At 40.9% G+C, this 21,565-nt stretch overlaps 1 protein-coding gene and 1 pseudogene across 1 annotated transcript in view; both read right to left on the minus strand.

Annotated features, from left to right (window-relative positions):
• The window catches only part of ARHGAP11A (Rho GTPase activating protein 11A), a 97,465-nt gene that overhangs the window by 23,045 nt on the left and 52,855 nt on the right, over positions 1 to 21,565 (minus strand). The gene's annotated exons all lie outside the window — the stretch shown is intronic.
• On the minus strand, positions 6,993 to 7,603 carry LOC139438178 (eukaryotic translation initiation factor 4E pseudogene; annotated as a pseudogene).

The raw sequence follows: 21,565 nt of genomic DNA on the forward strand, positions 1-21,565 counted from the left end.
CCCGCCTGGGATGAGGGATCGGTCCCGCTTGGGACGAGGGGTCGGTCCGGCAGCAGACGAAGGGTCGGTCTCACAGGGGTTGCGCGGTTCGGCTGACGGGGTCGCCCGGCGAAGCAGGTGACGAACTGGGGACAAGGGAGGCCAGGCCCTTGTCGGGGGCTCTCAGGACTGGAGGGCACCCGGCAGGAAAACTACCGCGGAGACAAGATAAACACGCAAGTCCACTTTACGGAGGGAGAGGCAACAGTTTTATAGGGGCTGGGGAAGGCTGATTGGTCGAAGCCACGCCCTGTTCTGATTGGTTGCCGGCGAAAGGTCAGTGGGCAGTACTGGACGGGGGAGGGGTGGTGGTTAGGGATTGGCTGTCGCTGTTGCTGGGGGAAGGGGCAGGGTTTAGGGATTGGTGGCTGCTGTTGCTGGGGTGGAGGGCAGACTTGAGTTTCCCGCCCACGCCCGGCTGTTGCTGCTGTCGGGGGAGGGGAAAAGGGCAGACTGGAATTTTCCGCCCTGCGCCTGCGCAGGGAGAAAGAAGAAGGGTGCCGCCCTACAAGGCATCGTGTGGCGCTATCTGGGAGGAGGGGCGGCCGCGGAAGCATGGCTGCCGAGAAGGGGAGACCCGAGGGCACTCTGCGCCCATGCCGAGCTCCCTTCAGGGGTGGCGGTGAGTCCGACCAGCCACCCTATTATGGGGACAGCGGCTTGGCCTGCCGCAGTCGCTCCCCCGCCAGGCCAGCAAACCACACTTCAGCCCGAGGGGTGACCGCAATATAACCCATAAACTTCTAAATATAGCCAATTATTCCACACTGTTAATTATATTTTTTATGTTCTTATTCATAGTTTAGCTGCTTAATCTAGCACAATCTGAGAGTTAAAATATATTAAAATCTACTTCTGCCAGTAAGTGTCTGTCATTCTCTTCTTTTATTTTCTTGGTATTTTTGCTTTATCATTTTTATGCTATGCTATTTGGCATATCCAAGGGTATAAATTCATTTTTAATTGTGTTATTAGTTGGCTGTTAAGTGAATAATTGATAAATCATTTTGACTCCAATTTTCTTTTAAAGTTGCCTCTCTTGTTCTGCTGATTTGTGCTTGACTAACGTGGTGGGTTGAACTGTGGATCCCAGTTGGACATGTTCTTGGTCTTGGTCTGCATTCTGGTGGGTGTGGATCCATTGTAAATAACACTTCAGTTAAGGTCTGGCCCCACTGAATCAGGCTGTATTTTAATCTGGATTACTGGAGATCTTTAGAAGCAGAGTGAAAGTCAGAGAGAGAACCCAGGAGGGGCCACCATGAGCACTGCCATGTGACAGAAAAACCAAGGACCAAGGATCCCCGGCAGCCAGCCCCAGAACACCTCAGTCTTTGGAGAAGAAAGCATCACCTTGATGACACCTCAATTTTGGACTTCTCCTAGTCTCAAAATGGTGAGCCAATAAATTCCCATTATTTAAGCAAGTCCGTTGTATGGTATTTGTTTTAGGGGCCGGAAACTAAAACAACTGGTAAATCTTAGACAATCTGTTTATTTTTTAATCTTTCTGTATCTTTCTGATAGTTTGTTTGATTCATACTATGGTGCCTGCTTTTCAGATACATTCTGGTGATTCATAGTTATTATTCCACTTTAACATGTTCAATGAAAAACTTGATGTTTTCCTTGTAATCTCTCCACTCTTTTACCAGATTGTCCACTAGCCTTTTTCCACTGCCCTTGCCCTGAAAACTAACTCCCTGTCTCTCTTAGAATTGAATTCTATAGTCTCTTTCCTACTAGTAGCTATGAAATGAAGTGATTATTGCCTGCTTAACATTGTCCAGTGTAGATTTTTCTTTGAAAAACCCAAGATCTACAAAAGGTTAAATAGGCATATTGATACCTTCAGTATTGATATATTTAAAGCTTTGTATAATCTTGGCACTCTAGCCACCACCATTCTTGCTACAGGGCATGCTCTCTGGTGTGTCAATACATGTCTCAACTTTTCAAAGTACTCTAGCCTTAAGTGCCAGGAATTACCCAACTTGGCTCAAGGAAAAATGCATGTCTTAATGCTCCATTAGTAATTAACGAAGGAAGCAAACACAGCTTCCCTTATGAAAGCCCTGCCAGGGCTCTATTTACCTCTGTGCACTAGAGCCATTACACTGAATACAGCATTTGTTGGGAAGCAACAGATGTTTAGCACCAGGCAGATACTTTATAACACTGGCTCTTTTAAAAACCACTTTTAATGACATCAGATCAAGAAACCCTCACTAAGCTAGGAACTGTGAAAAATAAGTAGAATTTTTTTTTAAGTGATTATTCGCTCTCCAACAGTTTGAATTTTATAGACAAGGAAAGTAACCACACACAGAAAATAATTTGAAAATGATATGCCCAAGTATACCATCAAGTGCTAGCTTTTCTGGTTCATTATGTTTAACTTGCACTAATCTATTGTATCTAAAGCCAAGTCAATCAAAATGTTATGGAGCTGTGGTCCATTCATCCCAGGTTCCTTAACTATCTTACATGGACTGCACTAACAATCAAACACATGTTTTTAAATCATCAATTATTCAGTCAATTAAAAAATAAAAATTGAGGAAGTGCTACATATCAAAACCTGGACTAGGTGCCAGAGGGTCAGTGATGAGACAGATAAATGTGTTCCCTACTCTCATGGAGTTTACAGTCTAGAGGGGGAATATAGGAAGTAAACACACACTGATAATGCAGACAGCTGTAATGCATTTATAATGTAACTGGGATACTGGAGGATGTAAACGTGTGTGGAGGAGAACTATCTAGTTCATTCTAGTTGGTTATTCAAGGCTAACACAATAAGCCAGTGGTCAGTAACAAGACATAGTCCTCAATATAATTCATTGTGGTTCAGACTATAAATGATGTAGGACATCAGGAAAAAGGGAATCTGCCAAGAAAACTTCCAGGTAGGAGAGGACTCATGACAGGTAGGATCCATTCTTAGAGGTAGTAAAAGGGAAAACCACAGCTGAGGGCACAGAGGTAGGTGTGAGCATGGGATGTTCAGCATCCATGATGAACACTGTTGGGGAAGGGAGGAGGAGCTCAACAGGAGGTGAACACCAAGCCGAAGAACATGAGCAGACAGGGCAATAAACAGCCACCAAAGGTTTCTGGCCAGGAGAGCAATGTGATAGTTGGATTTCATGTAGACTGTCAATTTAGCAACAGTTTAAAGCCCTTGTTATCACCTAGGGATGCACATCAGAATCACTCGTGGAGTTTTTAAAAGATCAGATGCTTGCCACTCAAGACTACTGTACCCAGATATGAAGACCAATGTACAAAGGGAGACTGGAGGAGAGTTAGAAAGGCCCGCTAGAAGGCTGTTGCTGACACTCAAGGGCGAAGTGACAAGGCTCAGGATTAGGTGGCTGCAACATGGATAGAAACCAGAGAGATTTCAAATGCTGTAGAGGGGAAAGATGAATCCAAAGTCCACGAAGTTTCGAAGTCTGAAGGCCTGCTGATTTGAGAAACTAATGATATTGGTAAAGACAACCTCTTTCACTTAACAGCTTTAAAATTATTTCAGGCAATTAATTAATTCTATGTGATGATGTTTTATTTATCTGGTTCCATCACAGCCATAGTGGTCTAAAAATGTTTCTAGACTAAATGGAAAATATTTCATTCCTGCCAAAGAAGCTTTAAGCCCAATTTTGTTTATATAAATTTTACTTTCTATAATAAAATTGGTACCATACAGCTGTTTATTTCCAAACTCTCATAGAAAATCATTGGTAGATTTTCTTTAGATTCTCATGGCAATAAAGTGCCAGTCAGTTGTAATGCTCAGGGGCAATGGGGGTGGAGAGCGAGAGAGAAAGGTAAAGGGGGATCTGAGTTGGTCTGATCTGGGCAAGGGCCCTGAAATCTCCTTCTGGCCCAAGCAGAACCCTCCATAAAAATCTGCCAGAGGCTCTTTTTCACCTTCTTGATAGATTTCTCCAACAGCTTTGAGCCCCCAGCTCCTTTCTGGCTCTATAGTCTCACTCCTTTGCTTTGAGCTTAGATTCTCCCTCCTCTGTGCGTCTTGTTTTGGCTGGCAGGTCAGCTGAGGTGACTGACCCTGTTGGTTTCAGTCTCTCCCTAACCTCAGCTATCTGAGGCTTGTTGGACGTCAACATAGTTTCCAGCAAGGCTCCTGCCCCTCCAGCTTGGGTCCAGCACCCTCAGAGCTCACTTATCTAGACCAGGGGCACTAATTTTTCTGGTTAATCAAAACCTTTCAGTTTCAAATCCAGTTTCCCACCTCAGTGATTTTGAAGGTCAGCTTTCAGTTTCTAGTAAATGAAAATATGGAAACTGAATACCTACTGACCCCCAAAATTTTACCTGGCTCTGGACAGTTGTGGGCTTTTTGTTGTTGTTGGTTGTACTTTTTAAGTATTCAGTTTTAAGAGTAACTGTCTGGTATCACACCTTATCTTGTTGACATTTGATTCTTTCTCCCAAATGTAGTCCATAAAAAGTAAAATTCAAGTTAACTGAGGTTTCCAACATCTCACTTATCTCTTTATTGGAGAATATGGTTCCCCACATGAGTATCCAGATCACTGAAGATCCCCTTTAAGATCAAAACTCATTTTTAATCTATTTAACTTAAAATTTTCACAATATATTTTAGCTAAACACTTTATTTTTTTTTAATTATTTATTTATTTTTTTAAATTACATTATGAAAAATATGAGGTCCCATTCAACCCCACCGCCCCCGCCCCCCACTCCCCCCACAGCAACACTCTCTCCCATCATCATGACACATCCATTGCACCTGGTAAGTTCATCTCTGAGCATCACTGCACCCCATAGTCAATGGTCCACATCATAGCCCAGACTCTCTCACGTTCCATCCAGTGGGCCCTGGGGGGATCTACAGTGTCCCGTAATTGTCCGTGAAGCACTATCCAGGACAACTCCACGTCCCGAAAATGCCTCCACATCTCATCTCTTCCTCCCGTTCCCCACACCCAGCAGCCACCATGGCTACCGTTCCCACACCCATTCCACATTTTCTCTGTGGACATTGGATTGGTTGTGTCCATTGCACATCTATGTCAAGTGAGGGCTTAGATTCCATATGGGTACTGGATGCACTCCTCCCGCTTCCAGTTGTAGACACTCTAGGCTCCATGTTGTGGTGGTTGACCTTCTTCAACTCCATGTTAGCTGAGTGGAGTAAGTCCAATAAATCAAAGTGTAGGAGCTGAAATCTGTTGAGGCTCTGGGCCTGGGTGTCATATTAGTCCAGTCCAGAGATTCGAATCCCCTACATATATCTTAAACCCAGCACCGACTACAATTCCAATAAAGTAGCATGCAAGTCTTGTGAAAAGAGATCCCCTCTGAGTCCAATTCCATCACGCAGAAACACCAGCTCCAAAGAAGGGCTATCTGTCATGGCAGTGAACCCCTTCTGCCATGACCATAGAACCCGTGGGTCTCTTTATCCCTCAAAAGAACCAATACCTGGGGTTGTATCTACCTTATCTGTCTCTTAGACTCTGTTCAGTTGTACATAGGGGTATTCCTTCTGACAACCTCCAGACTCTTTTTTAGAGACTCACAGCCTTATAATCTCATTTCTCCTTTCCATTTCCCCCTTACATTAGGTCAAACAGCTTCCCAAAGTCATGTCATTATATGTAGACAGGTATATTCTGCTGTTCCGCATTGAATCTTTAATTCAAGGTCATTTTCTAGTTGCTTCTTCAGCTGGTATGTGGTAGTGATCCCTCGGTGCCTGGGAGGCTCATCCCCGGGTGTCATGTCCCACGCTGGGGGGAATGCATCGCATCTACACGCTGAGGCTAAACACTTTAAATGGAAATTTTGAAATATGACTTTGTCTCTTCTTGATACGTTAGAACTATTTGGTGGAATATCAAAGACCATATAGTGTTGTAACAATGTGTTCTCTGAGTATGAAGTGTTTATGACTAAGAGTTATATGAAACAGTCCCAACTGCTATTTTTTTTAAAAGACAATTCATTGTACACATTTTATTTGCAGTTTTGTGCACTGTCTTAATATGAATGGGACTGCTTCTCTACTTGAGCCATTTTTAACCAAAGCAAAATAACCTAAGTAATATATAGTGTTATAATAGAGCATAAAAATATAAAAACAGAAATTCTAACTCTAGTTAGGAATGTAATCATAATGTTACATTTTTAAAACTTCACAATTTTGTTTAGGAAATAAATAAACATAGATCACTGATTGAATGAGAGACATAAATTTGTAGCAAAGCTTTGTAGCTCCAAAAAAAATTCCAAAGAATACACAAAATTAATGTTTATTCCACTTTGTGTTATATTCCTGGATCCTTCACTAATGTTACATGGAAAAAAAAAAGCAAAACAAAATGAATAAAAAACCAGAATCATTAGTGTTATCAAGTTGTGAAACAAATATATCAAAATAGAACAGTCATCAGTAGCAGTCCAGCAAAGACAATGCCATAAAAAGAAACAACGAAAATTGCTAGAAAACGTATGCATTGTCTTCTTTCAAACCAGCAAAATACGATCCTGCAAACAATGAAACAGAATTTTTTTTCCTGTAAGGTATAGAAATGCAAGTTCTTTTTTGAATATTGTGGATGGGTAAATATGTTTGTAATGGTAATTTTCCTAAGCTATTACAGAGTGGGCCAGGAACACATTTATGGATTCTGGGGACAATTTACACTATAATTCTTTGATTGAAATAGTTGATATGCTAGTCAAAATTTTAAAAAAATAATGATATATGAACACAGAAGTACAAGACAAAGGTGAATGAGTCTTCTCATATATTTTAGCAACGTTTAGAAGGAAATCCAATTTAAATGCAGTCCACTCTGTTTTTGAAGAGGCTTTGGTTCAGCTCCCAAATCTTGATTACTTGACACACCTTCCTATGAGAATACTCAGAAGGTGTCTTCTTAAATGACAAACTGATTTTAGTGGTGGAGCCACTCTGTGTCTGTAGGGGACTGATAACCAATCACCTTCTTTGAAGGAAGTCCTCACCTTTCCTTGTATTCCCTCCCTATATGTGTAACAGCATCTCTGTTTTGACATTCAGTAGTCCATATTGCTACCTTATCACCTTTAGTTCTAACGTTAACAATGGCTCCACACACATCATTGCTGTAGTCATTAAAGATCTCCAATAAGGCAGTGTCTCTAGCTAAAAGTGATCGAGATTCTTCTCAGCTGTTTGTTCAATGTAATTAGACATTGTCCCTGTTTGTTTTTTTCATCTTCCGACATAGGCTCACTACCACCCTTAAAGAGTGAGTAGTCACAGTGAGCCATTAGATTACTAGACAACTGAATATGGTTGTACAGAGCCCCAGAGTCTGCAACTGTATGAAACTTAGAGACCAGTCTAAGGTTTGCTTACCAAGTTTTTCTTTTATTGTTTTTAAAACCCAAAGCACCCATATGTTGTGTAGTGGATGTTTAGTGTATTGTTCTGGGTTAGCAACCTCTGACTAGATTCTGTTTTCTCTCCTTCTGTAGATGGGGGATGAGGAGTAGGGGTGGTTTCTGGTTCCACAGTTGTCATCTTAGAACCATCTCTGCTTTGGTTTTTAAAGTTCTTTGCTTCCTCCTTCCTTGCAAGCTTTTAATCCTTGTATTAAGTATAGTCATCCCCAGTTATTTTCATAATTAAATATATTGTATAAATTTAAAAAACTGAAAATGGGTCTAGGCCCTGGTAGTCCCTTCTTCCAGCTTGCTTTACCATGCCCATGAATGCAGTGGGGATCTTGGCAAAATGCAGACTCTGCCTCAAGAGGTGAGAGCAGGCCCTAGCTTCTGCATTTTCTAACAAGTCCCCATGTGGTGCTGATGCTGCTGGTCCACAAACCACATCTGGAGTAGCCAGGGACTAGAAAATGAACGTGCATGGCTTATTAAAATTGCATATAAAATAAGATTAAATTAGCCCTCAGAGCACCCCTGGGACCATGATCTTGGTTCACGGAGTTTGTGACACCCAGTGTGGTTGCTGAAAGGCTTTTTGCAGCTACCTGAGGTTTCAGATAAGGGACTGTAGCCTCTAGTTAAAGAGATATTTGCTCACATTTCATAAGAAAAGAACAGGCTGCACCTGTTTTCATCTAAACCAATTCTGTGGAAACTGAGGGTAAATACCATCCTTGAAGGTGTACTATCTTTTGAAAGGTACAAGAGATAATGTCTTTCATAGAGCCTGATGACTTCACACCATGATACAAAAGCCCTTCCTGGCTGTGGATGACTGGACAATTTTGGCAGAGGGTCAAGTTTGGTGAGCAGTGAAGAAAATCAACTGGGGTCTATACCATCCTTTCTCCTTTTTAAAACCATAATGCTATGGTTTCAATATTTTCAAAGTTCTTTTACAGCCTTACATAAACTTTCTAGGGAGTTCAGTAGGACAAGAATTACTATTCATAACTATAAGAGAAAATTAGTCCCAGGAGAACATTACTTGCCCAAAGCCACTTGGCAAGTTGGTACTACTTTGGAGACTGGGACTCTCAGCATTGTTTCCCCTCCACAATGACACCAGGAGAGCCCTCGTGGGGCCTTGAGGTTCATCCATACCATTTTAAAATGGGTTTCCATTTTCCAAAGATTACATCTAGCTCCAAAGCAAACCTTGGTAGAACAACCTGTCAGAATAACAGAGACCTCATTATTCAAGCAAACTCACAAATCTCTCATTTTCTAGCTCATTCTGAGGACCCAAAGGGTCCATGACCAGGGAAGTCAAATTCCCACTCTCTGGCACCAGGAGAATGATTCCGAGATGGGAAGCCAGCTCTAGTCCTTGCTACTGTGTCTCGTGCCAGAATGTTCATAGCATCCAGACACAGAGACAAAGCCCCTGCCCTGCAGACTTTGTCTCACAATTGGGTAACACCCTGACAAGCTCACAGCCAGTAAAGTTTCATCCCCAGTATCCTCTCCACCCCCGCCCACAGCCCCCTGCTGGGGCTGCCCACAGAAGCAAACAACTGGGCATCCGTGCTCGGCAATAAAGAATAATTGTGGCAGGGCAGTCTGGTGCCAAGGAGCCAGTCACCCACCTCATAAAAAGGGAGCTCCATGAGGGAAGCTGGCAGGGAATGGGCACACTCTCCTGAATACCAGCCATTCAACTGAAGGGGAAAAGATCCAGCAGTTTTCACTTATGTTACCACAAGCAGCAGACGCTAAAAATACACTGTGGTCTCGTCCTTCATTCCTCCAGCAAGTCTCGATACATCATTTGTAAAGCGATGACCAGACTTTTCTTTTGTTAACAGCCTTGGAGGCTGAAGCAGTCCGACGGGTTATTCAAACTATGGCGACCCTCCTTTGTTTCTTTCCTCAGCCTCGTGACGGGAAGCTGAGGGTGCAAGGAGAGGGAGCACCTGCAGCGAAGAGAGGGAAAAGTCCTCCCTGGGCTGGAGGGAAGATGAGGGGAAGTAAAGCAGGCAGGAGAGCCATCTGACATCTCATTTCAGAGGCCCCAGGGCAGGAATGGAAGGGAAGGGGACAGGGCAGGGTCAGAGTGGAGCACTCGTAGGACATGAGCGGCCCCTGTCCCAGGAAATCGGAAGGGCCTGACTGAGGAAGGTATCGCTTGCCCCACAGGTTTGTTTTTTTCCACAAATGAAAGTAAACATACACTTTGGAAAAAGTGCAATCGCTTCTCAAAGATTGGAGATCACTTTCTGTACAACCCATGCCTTGATTTTCTCCTTCAAGTACAGCATTCAGGCAGTTTCTTTACATATTATTGTCTTCATTGGAGCCAAGCAGACAGAGGGAAGGAGAGAGGATTGGAGAAGGACAACCAAATTAGTCCTTTTTAATGAGAACACCTGAAAGAAATGGTCAATTTAAGGGTGAATCTTTAAATTTTAGATGGCTAATGTCCCTGCTTCGGCTTTTTTCAACCCAAGTAATATAAGAAACAGAAAGAATTGAGAGTAATTTCTGCACATGTCCAACTTCAAAATCAACTCTGTATATTAAGATTTTCTTTTTATCTTGACTCTTAGTGAGAAATGAAAGTCCTAAAATTCAAACGAATTTATGAAAAAAGCAATTCATTTCCATTTATGGAAGACCCACAGTCAAGATGGTGCTTTCAATAGATAAACGTTTTATAGCATTTTTTGATAGGGCCCTGGGCTCAATTTCACATTCTGCCACACAACCATGTGATTCTGATTAAGTTCTAAGCTCTTTGGACCTCGATTTCCTCCTTTGTAAGCTGTGGATAATACACTTGCCAGAGGTTCCAATAAGATACTGTACATAAGATGCTTAGTTCACTACATAGAATGTAGTAAGCACTCAATAAATATTAGCCACTTTGTTATTCAATCAAAAATTTTAACAACAAAGTTAACAGAGCTCTAATTCATGATCCTACATATTTTTCATTCTAGTGATAACAGTCCTATATTTGCAGCAGTGAGCAAAAGGGGTGTAAAACAATTGAGGTTTTTTTTTAACTAATACCAGCACCTTCTTATCAATTTTAAACTAAATAATTTAATCATTACTTATATTCATCCATCCCCACCCAAACAGCATAAACTCTTCTCTCGAGGAGTTTGCCACTGAGTCATAGGGCACAAAATACGCCCACACAAACATATATCTATGTAAGTGCCAGTTTAGTGGAAGAGTCTGTGAGCACTCTGAGGGAAGAGAAACATGTATCCTGGTATGAAGAAATACAAGCTGATCACCTAACACCTGGAGGTGGATGTTCCCCCTCAACTCTCCTTTGCTCTAGAGACAGAATTTAGTTTAAGCCTTTTAGAATGGTGAGGGCTCATGTTGCAATATCCACATTCTCTAAACCCATGACAAGTGACCTCAAAGTGCACAGCACTTGGTAATTGAGAAAAACAAAGAAATGATTCTATCTATGCTGAATTGGCTTATTCTTTGATTGGCTTCAGGGGAAAGGACTGGTGCAGGCAGTTTGCTAGAGTTATCCTAAAGTTCTGAGTGTGAGCCTGTCCCCTCACAAGGATCTTTCCACAGAGCCCACCAGCAAAACAAAACACCCCACTAGCCTGGCATCATCCAGCATGTTCCAGGAAAGTTCTGAATTGAGTTGAGCTTGCTGGCAGATAAGCAAAATGTAACTCGTTGTTGGGATATTTTGTCTTGAAAGGCATTTGTTTTCATTCCTTTTCTTTCTTCTTCTGCTTCTCCTCCCCACATTAGGATCTAAAAAATCTCCAGCTCCCTTGGGATCACGGGCAGCATTAGCATCATCTACTCTGAGGCACGCGAACAGAGGGCACAGACGCAAAGTGTAAGTGTGCTGCATTTGTAGCCTTCACATCTTCATATGGTCCCAATTTAGGATCACAAGCAGGGTTGTTTATTTTAGAAAAGCTTTTTAGTTCACTTTTAAGGTATTTTGCTTAGGCATTGCCTGCTTTTAAAAAGGAGAAAATGTGTATTTTTTTCCAAGGGGGGGGTGTTTGTTTTGGCTGTATACTCATTTACAAAGTTCAAATTTTACCCTGTGAATTTAACTAATTTTCCTGCAGTGGCTACAAGGCCTGCTCCTCCCCAACACACACACACACACACACACACCATTAAAATAAAAGGAAAATTAGACACTTTAAGCGTAGCTGTGAATTTTGTAGGTTTTGAAAAAGTCATTTGGAATAGGAAAGTTGCAATAGTCATCTCAGCCCTTCACATGCTTTTATTTGCTGTCTGACATGAAGTGAAGTGTCAATTCAGCAATTTGAATGGAGGCCAAGCATGGTTTTGTACTGAGGTTAAGGCCCATTTTGGTCCTTTAAAAAGTTCATTCTATGATTTTTGCTGAAATTATATGATTTAGCTGGATGTAAGAGGGGAGCTTAAGTTAAGAAATCAATTATTTTTGAAAAATAACAGGACATATAAATGAAACTGGTAATGGTAGGGATTGGTGGTGGACATGGACAAAATGATAGAACACTCAAAATATGAACTTGGGCCCTCTAGCACTTGGTTCCACCATGAGTCCTGCTGCTCCTAATTAGTCAAAGCCTCTATCAACCAAATCTTTCTGAAACTTCACTTACTGATAGCATCCTTTGTACAGAGCCTGGACCCCACATCCCCACTCTTATGGACATGAATCCTGGGTATCATTCCTTTGGGTCAAACTCTCTGCTAACATGATAATGGGTAATTTTGGTGATGTGTTACTCTGCTTCTGTGTAAATATGTTTGCACCTTAGAGAACTTCCGGAGATAACCATTTAAACTAAAGTCTTGACTTCACTAGCAGAAATTCCAGTTCCCATGGTGTACCAGCTAAAGAAATAAGTAGGCTACATCAGGTTCTCAGGTAAGGAGAAAGGGCGATGGGAGTGACAATCCTGGTAAGCAGGCAGAAATTCAAGGTAACTGGGACATTAGAGGCCAAACCATAGCCAGGTAGATGTGTAAGAAGTTCATAATTAGTGATTCAGAGTCCAAGGAGAGAACATACAACACACACACACAAAATAACTGAGATGTGCAGAAGCTTAGAAAACAGGGAAGCAATGAGTGGTCAAGCAGGAGATGACATCAACATCAAGGCACCGTAATAATGGAGGTGATCCTCTGTCCTAGACCCAAAGTTCTTTGATGGTTTCTGTTAAGACGGAACTCTCCTACTAGCCTGGGCTTTCTAAGGGTAGCAGGACACTGGGAACACGCAGCTCAGCGGAGGGTTTGAATAAGGAGTAGCAAAGGCTGTGATGTGCCTTCCCAGAGCCCCCTGCTGTCAGGTCACTTGGTGTTGAAAGTTTCCTTTTGGAGGTTCTGCACTGGCCAGACATACACGGCTCATGGGTATAATTATTCCACTGGCCATTGCATTTACCTCCTTTAGTCTGCAGACTAAGATAAGATGACTTGATGTGGGGCAGGGAAGGCCTTCTGAGCCACGAAAAAGAACATTCTCACGTGGCTTTACAAATTGGCACCTGCTTCAATTACTGACCCCCTACATCCTTTTCTCCATCCGAACTGCTACAAATCATTGAGTATCCCTTAATAAATAAATGGCACAAATATCTGCTTTAGACAAACAAAGATCTCCTTGTAGAACATTCTTTTCTGTTTCTGAGTTTCAAACAGATATTCCCTATTTTTTGAAATTACAGCCTTGGGAAGGGAAAGCAGGAGGTGTGTATAGGGGTGGGTGAGAGATGCTAAGACCAAAACTTATATAAACCTTTGCTAATGTTTCTCTAGCCTGTAATTCTTCCATCTCACACAAATATTCCCAACTTCATCCTTTCATATCCATGAAATCCCTGCCTGGCCGTAGTTACTAAGAGTAACATAACAAACAACAGCAAACCCTTAGCTACATACTGAATGCTGACTAAGAGCTAGTGGCCATGCTTGAGTTAGAGCCTGATAGCATTGGAAGAGACAGACACAAAAGTGGTCACAAAGATGCGTGGAAGTGGTAAGCAAGTCACACCATGGGAGTCCAGAAAGGAACATCTGGTATTGTATACCCAGACAGGTAAAGCACTCCATGTGGACACCAAAAATATAACTTAAATGGCAATCACACTTAACCACATATGGCAATGCGGGGGGGTGGAGGGGTGGTGGTGGAGAAGAAAGCATAATTAATTCAAATACATCAATAATCCCAGGCCTACATTTAAAAAATGGCTTCAATCTCCATCTCCCCCCCACCCCACAATCCCAACCAGATTTTAAACTAGAACTGATGACCTGCGTAAATTTCACACTTTGTCTTTACTTGGAATAGTATATAGCAGCACTGTCCAATAGGAATATAATCAAGGCAAATATGTGACTTTAAACTGGCCATTAGCCTCATTTTTAAAAAGTAAAAAGAAACAGGTAACATTAATTTTCCAATATATTCAAAATATTTATAATTTCAACATGTTATCAATAAAAAAATGATTGATGAGATACTTTCCTTTCTTTTTTTCTACTAAGTCTTTGAACTCTGGTGTGTCATTCACACTTAAAGCACATTGCAACTTGAACTAGCCAAACTACAAGTGCTCAGTAGCCACGTATGGCTGGTGGCCATCATATTGGACAGCTTAGGTATATAGGGTAGATGGTCAAAAGTGCCAAAAGTATAACTTCTGCAATCCAACTGCTTGAATTGGAATATTGATTTCACCACACCAGCTGTGTAGTCTGAGGCAAATTATTTAATCCTTTTGAATCTTCCAGCCAGTAAAAGGAAGATACTAATAATACAAAGATAGAAGGGTCTGAAGAGTAAATATAATCATCCACGTAAGGCTTTTTTTTAATGGATCCCGAAAAACAGTGAGTATTCAATAAATGTCCTTTTATAATGCGTGGGCTCTGCCCTTAGTTTGTGTGAACTTGGACAAGTTATTTTACCTCTTTGAATATTAGTTTTCTTCTCTGTAAAACAGGGATGATAATACTTCATTAAGATAAACTGGTACAACATATCACCTAAAAAAGGTTCGCGCCTTTTCCCTTGGATTCAGGTGCCCGTGGGGTGGGCAGAGAAGTAAGTGGGCTGGCTCATTAGCACACTGGAGGGCCAGGGGGAGCTCGGCCACAGGCAACCGTCCACATGGTTCCAACTCACCCCGGGCAGCTTGCGAGTGGTCACTAGTTGTGTTCCTTTTGCAGTCCCTTTACTACACGCTGTATGACAGCAAGCAGTGCCACTGTTTTACAGGCTGATAAACAGAGTGGGTGCTTGTGTCTTTTATGACATATTGCTGTGGACAGCTACGTTTAGTATATTAAAACTAGAGTTATGACGCCTTTAGTGTTGGTAAGAAGAAAAATTTGGGAAAAAGACCAATTTGTTTATCATTTGGGGAAAAGACAAATTTGTTTATCATGGGATTCAAAATCCCTAATAGTGTATTGATTTCCTACTCAGAGGGTTTTTCCCCCCATATATAATAGCTCATACAAGATTTTGAGAAGACTTACAAATTTTAATTAAAACCATATCCTAAATATCTCTCCTCTCCTCCACATATTTGTTTATTTTTCTTAGGATTTATTTGTTAAGAGTTTTGGAATTACCGGGGAAGAGCTTTTTGAGGATATTTGATATCCATGATTTAAAACTGGAAGGGACACGTGGGTAATGGGACTGGCTATGACATCAGAAGTAGCCAGCCACTCCTCAAAGCTCTGCTTGGAACCCTCCATCCTGCACTTCAAGGAGACATTGTAAACCCTGCAAAGGATGTCATGTCCCTTCATGCTTTAACTTTTCAGAGGCTAATTTCTGAATCACAGTAAAACTGACTTGAAAACATGAGTTTGGGATAATACCAAGGACTCAGTCATGTCTCCCACCAACTGAGAAGGAAATTGTGATTAGAGACAGAAAGTACTTGATTTTACCTACAGGAACTTACAATTTCATAGCTCTTGACTCCTCCTTTTCTCCACAGGAATTCAATAAAAAATGAAATAATAAACATAACAGATAGCACACTATACTAAGGTAGCCCCCTTCTTACTCTAGATTTGCCTATATCTCATTGTATCTTACAGAAAGTGTCAGAAATGGGTCTTTTTTTTTTCAGTATAGGATCTAATTCTGATGTGGACATTAAAATAAATAGAATTGGATAAAGATGCTCTTTTAACAAAATGGAAATAAAATAAATTTCTTGAGAATATTCATATATTATTCAGAATATCCATGTTATTCTAATTGTTTCAGTGGAATTAGACACATTTTAGGGAAAAGTGGCCCTGGTGAATAAATGCACTTTAAACTTTTTAAAAACGTTTTATTTTAGTAACATATATACAACTAAAAATTTCCCATTTTAACCACTTTCAAGTGTACAATTCAGTGGTATTAATTACATTCACAATATTGGGTACCATTATCAGTATATATTATCCCAACATTTTCATCACCTCACACAGAACCTCTATACCCATTAAGAAATAATTCCCTCTTCCCCAGCCTCTGGTAACATATAATCTACTGTCTGTCCCTGTGAAATTTTTTTTCCCTTCCTCTCCCCCTCGCCCTGTTGTTTTTGCTGTCTGTGTCCATTCATTGTGTGATCTTCTGTATTTATTTCTCTTTTTGTCTTCTCTTCTTGTTTTTCTCCTCTAGGATTCACTGGGATTTGACCCTAGGGACCTCTGATGTGGAAAGAGTTTCTCTGTCACTTGTGCCACCTCAGTTCCTGGTTTCTGTTGCGCCTCACCTTGACTCTCCCCTTCATCTCTCTTTTGTTGCATCATCACCGTGCTGTATGACTCACCTGTGTGGGCACTTGCTCGCCACACAGGCACTTGGCTTGCCACATGGGAACGCTTTTTTTTTTTTAACCCAGGAGGTCCCAGGGATCAAACCTAGGTCCTCTGATATGGTGGTCAGAAGCCCAATCACTTTAGCCACATCTGCTTCCCCCTATGAAATTTTGAAAAGATTTCAATTTATTTCAAGGCAATGATTTGAGATTTAAGGGAATTTGGGGGGGGGGGGGGAAGGACACAACCACAAAAATGTCATGCAAATCTTGAAAAGTTTTTCATTAGAAAACTCAAATCATTTTATTCATGTTAACGTCCACCTCCCCATTTTACAGATGGAGGAAGAAGAATGTCTATGAGAGAAAGAAGATTCTCTGAGACCAAAATTAGAAACAAAAATAGAAGTGGGGCTCCATTAACCATCCCTGGTCCAGATCACAGTTGGGAAGTAAGACTGGTATCACATTATCTACCTTCATGTGTTTGTGCCTCATCTCCTGCATTAGACTGTAGTCTTTCCCTCTGTCCTCTTTAGTATTCCTTGGACAGAACAAAAGCCAATACATACTTGTTGAGTGAATGACTTCCATTCTGAGAGTAGAGGTGACTAAATGGTTCTCAGCAGGACACGTGTTATACAAATAAAAGAATGTAGCAAAACACACATTCTAGATTTATGACCCTAGTTATTATTGTTTCTAGAGGCAGATATACAGTGAAAGGAAGCTTAAGCTTCAGGGCCCCTCATTTGCACAGGCCACTTCCAAAGCCTTGTACGTAATTTTGTATTTGTAATATTGTATTATTTTACTTAAAGAGGATTTCCAAATTGTATGTTTCAGGCCAACAAAACCTGGACATGCTCCTGTTTTTGTTCTTAAAAACCATCTATGAATACCATTTTGGATTTTTCATCTGTCATTATGTTAACTTCTATTCACCCACAGCAAATATAAATCAATTAGCTCTGTAACCATAACAAATCTCTTAACCTCTTTTCCTCACTTATGAAAATGAGAGGTGATTGTTTATGATCTCTCAGCTTCCAAAGACAGGGATGAGGAGAAATAAGCCATAATGGGAAAAGAGGAGGCAAAGGATTGGACCCCCAGCCCTAGTCCTGACTGTGCTACTAACAGCTGCTGTATGACCTTCAGCAAGGAACTTCACACTTCTTAGGGTCTCAATTTTCTCTATTATGAAATGAAAAAGGTAAACAAGATGCTTTCTAATGTCCAATCTTGCCCTGTCATTCCAATACTGTAATTTGTGTAGTATGTCACATTTCACACTCACTCTCACTGGATGCTCATAATAGCCCCAGAGAGTATTCAGTGGGACATTCTGGCATGCTTCAGACTTCAAATCCAGTGTTTTTTCTACTATACCACACAGTTATTTTAGCTGAATACGAAATAACTGGAATCACTGGTTTGATGGCTTTCACATCCAAATTGTATGTTTCAGGCCAACAAAACCTGGACATGCTCCTGTTTTTGTTCTTAAAAACCATCTATGAATACCATTTTGGATTTTTCATCTGTCATTATTGCACTCTTGTCATGCCCCAAGATGATACTCTGATGCCAGTGTCATGGAAAGTAGATGTGGTACTCATGAGGGTGCAGTTCCTCTCCCACAACGGCCACCAGAAGTTCTGAGGGGAGGAAGAGGGAAGATCAGGTGTAATATGGGGCATTTTCAGGACATTGGAATTGTCCTGCATGACACTGCAATGATGGATACAGGCCATTATAAATTTTGTCGTAACCTACAAAATTATGCAGAGCACTAGATTTGAAGTGGCAGCTGGTAGAGCCAGGCTGCTGAGGAAGGCTGTTTTCTTCTCAAGCCTCCACTCAAAATCAGGTTTCCAATGAACCAGAGAGTAGGTGGTTCGTTGGAACTCTGCTGAGGCTTATGGCCCATCGGGCACATGGACAGTCCAGAGATTCAATTCTTCTGAGCATACACCAACCCCAGAGCCAACCACAGGTTCAGTAAAAGTGACAGAAAAGGCATGCGTAGAGAGGTCACATCTGAATCCAACTCCATCACACTTAGGAGCACAAGTTCCAAAGTAGGGCCTACTGGCAAGGCACTGGACTCCAGAGCCATCTGTCATGACCATAGGCACTGGGTGTCTCCATTGCCCTCAGGAGCTCCACTGCCTGGGGTTGTATCTACTTTGAATGGAAGAACCAAAAGAGTCCACAGCTGCAAGCAGGAGAATTCCATCCATCAGCCATGTGGGATCTAAGCCCCCTTTCGATTTAGAGGTCGAGTGGATGGCTTAGAGTGAACTTACTGGTATTCTACTACAGAATTATTGTGACTCTAGCAATAGAAGAAATGATATCATTGGTGTGTAGACAGTGGCCACGGAAGTTGCTGAAGGTAGGGAGAGGGAAAAAGGTGTGATATTGGGGCATTTTCAGGACTTGCAGTTGTCCTTAATGATATTGCAGGGGCAGATGCAGGACATTATATATCCTGCCATTATCCACTGAATGGACTGGGAGAGAGTGTAAACTACAACATAAACTATAATCCATGCTGTGTAGAAATGCTCCAAAATGTATGCACTCATCACATGCAATGAATGTTCCACACTAATGAAAGTTGTCAGTGTGGGAGGAGTGGGGAGTATGGAGAGTGGGGTATATGGGAACCTCTTATATTTTTTAATGTAACATTTTATGTGACCTATGTATCTTTTAAAAAAAGATAATAAAATAAAATAAACACATATAAAAAACAACCAGGTTTCCTTTTCTCCATTGTTCTTTATTTTTTTAATAATGTACGTTCATGGTGAGCTTCTTTTTTTTTCTTCCTCTCTTTATTTTTTTAAATGTTACTTTAAAAAAAATAAGAGGTCCCCATATACCCCCCCCCTTCACCCCCCTTCTCCCACATCAACAACCTCTTTCATCATCGTGACACATTCATTGCATTTGGTGAATACATTTTGGAGCACTGCTGCACCACATGGATAGTGGTTTACATTGTAGTTTACACTTTCCCCCAGTCCACCCAGTGGGCAATGGTAGGACATACAATGTCCAGCATCTGTCCCTGCAGTACCACCCAGGACAACTCCAAGTCCTGAAAATGCCCCCACATCATATCTCTTCTTCTCTCTCCCTGCCCTCAGCAACTACCATGGCCACTTTCTCCACATCAATGCTACAATTTCTTCCATTACTAATCACAATAGTTTCATAGTAGAATATCAGTAAGTCCACTCTAATCCATACATATCCTTCTCCATTGTTCTTTGACAGCTATTAGGATCACCAGAGGCACTGAAAGCAATCTTAAGCATCCCGACCCCTAGAATTACCAAATTTGAATGCCTGGAGAGATCGGAGGCCAAGAGTTCTTCATTTTAGAAGCTTCCCAGGTGATTCTGATGCTCTATGAAGTCAGCAAATAACTTTTCTAAGTAGTTTGCTCTGTCCTACAGCCCTGGAAATGCTATATTACTTAAAATAATCAATCGATCTAGCTACCCTTATGCTTTCACAAAGTCAAACTGGTATAATTAATGTTGGCTGAGATAAGTTATAATCAGATAACAGCCCTATCACAAAAGGTTACAAATTGTTTGATTCCATTTTTAGAAAATGTCCAGAATAGGCAAATCCAGAGACAGAAAGTAGGCTAGTGGTTTCAGGAAGTGGGGATGGGAGGTAGGGGCAGAGAATGGCGGGATTAGAGGGTAATGACTAAGAGAAACAAAGTTTCTTTTTTGGGGTGATGAAAATGTTCTAAAATTGTGGTGATGTTGAATATTCAAAAAAGCATTAAATTATATGTTTTAAATGGGTGAATTGTATGGCATGTAAATTATATTCAATAAAGCTGTGTGTGCGTATATATATATACTTTTTTAAAGCTCCTAACCCCTTTCTCCCCTCTAAACACAGGCAAGTACACACACATACACACACATACAGATGTACCACATCAAGTCATGATCATTGGCAATTTAATTACAAGCGCTCAATTTGTGAATATCCTACATGGATGAATAGCACTAAGCCTACTTATCACCTCACCCACCTATACCTTCCTCTAACCCTCCAGTACCAGAGCAAGCACATCAGCCTGGCCTCATGGCACCACCTGGTGGCCAGCATGGGAAATCTATGATCAGATACCTCTTGTGCATCACATTCTCTCTTGCCGGTCATGGAACTCCGGAATAAGCCATTCTCCCCTCTTTTCTTCTTCTGGCTTCAGGGCTCAGTTAATTCTAGTTCGGTAATCTCCAATTTCTATAAAAGCATCTCCTTCCATCTCTTTCCTCTTGCCCCAGATCTCCCTCTATTGCTGCTAAAAAGCTTAAGGATTTCAATTAGAAGCCTGCATTGAGAAAAAGGAAAGTAGAAAATCTTAAAGTGGTCATATCCAATTAGATCTAATAAAGAATCGTGCAGCAGAGTGGGTGGAGCTCAGTGGTTGAGCACTTGCTTTGCATGTATGAGGTCCCAGATTCAATCCACAGTACCTCCTTATAACAAACAACAACAAAAACAACAACAAAAATGCATCTCATTAATATTTCAGAGAAGAAAAGCAAATAGCTAAAAATAGATGTTATTTAAATGTAATTTAGATATAAATAAAAGTTTCCATTTTGTTACTCAAATAAATGCAATTAAATCTATGAAATGTCATTTTTGTCTGTCAAATTCAAAGATTTAAGATAATACTCATAGCTAGCAAGTGAGACAAGATCCCCATGAACAGCATGAGAGAGCAGCCATACTGGTCCAATATTTACAGAAAACAATCTGGCAGGTGGTAGTAAATGGGGCCTCAATCATATGCACACAGCTAGATCAAATAATTCTTTTTGGAGAAATATATGCTCTAGAGAAGTTATCAGGAACACACAAAAAGATTTATGTGTAAATATGTTTACTGAAGCAATGTTTATGGTGGGGCTAAATTGGAACTTCTCTAAATGTCCAACATTTGGAGAATGCCTAAAAACTGTGGTACAAATGCAGTTACAAATGCAAATGACGACTGCATTGATTTTTGATAATCTAGGGAAAAGCTCTCCATATGACATTAAGTATAAAAAGCCAGATAAAAATATTTACAGTACAATATTAAAGAAAGAATAAATTGCATACATATGCATAGAAAAAGAAACAGGAAGGAAGCACAACCAAATGTTGAAAGTGGGTGTCTCTATGTTGGTAAGATTATGAGCAATTTATTTTTTTCCAAA

Source organism: Dasypus novemcinctus, chromosome 3 (assembly GCF_030445035.2).
Source record: "Dasypus novemcinctus isolate mDasNov1 chromosome 3, mDasNov1.1.hap2, whole genome shotgun sequence".
Classification (NCBI taxonomy): Eukaryota; Metazoa; Chordata; class Mammalia; order Cingulata; family Dasypodidae; genus Dasypus; species Dasypus novemcinctus.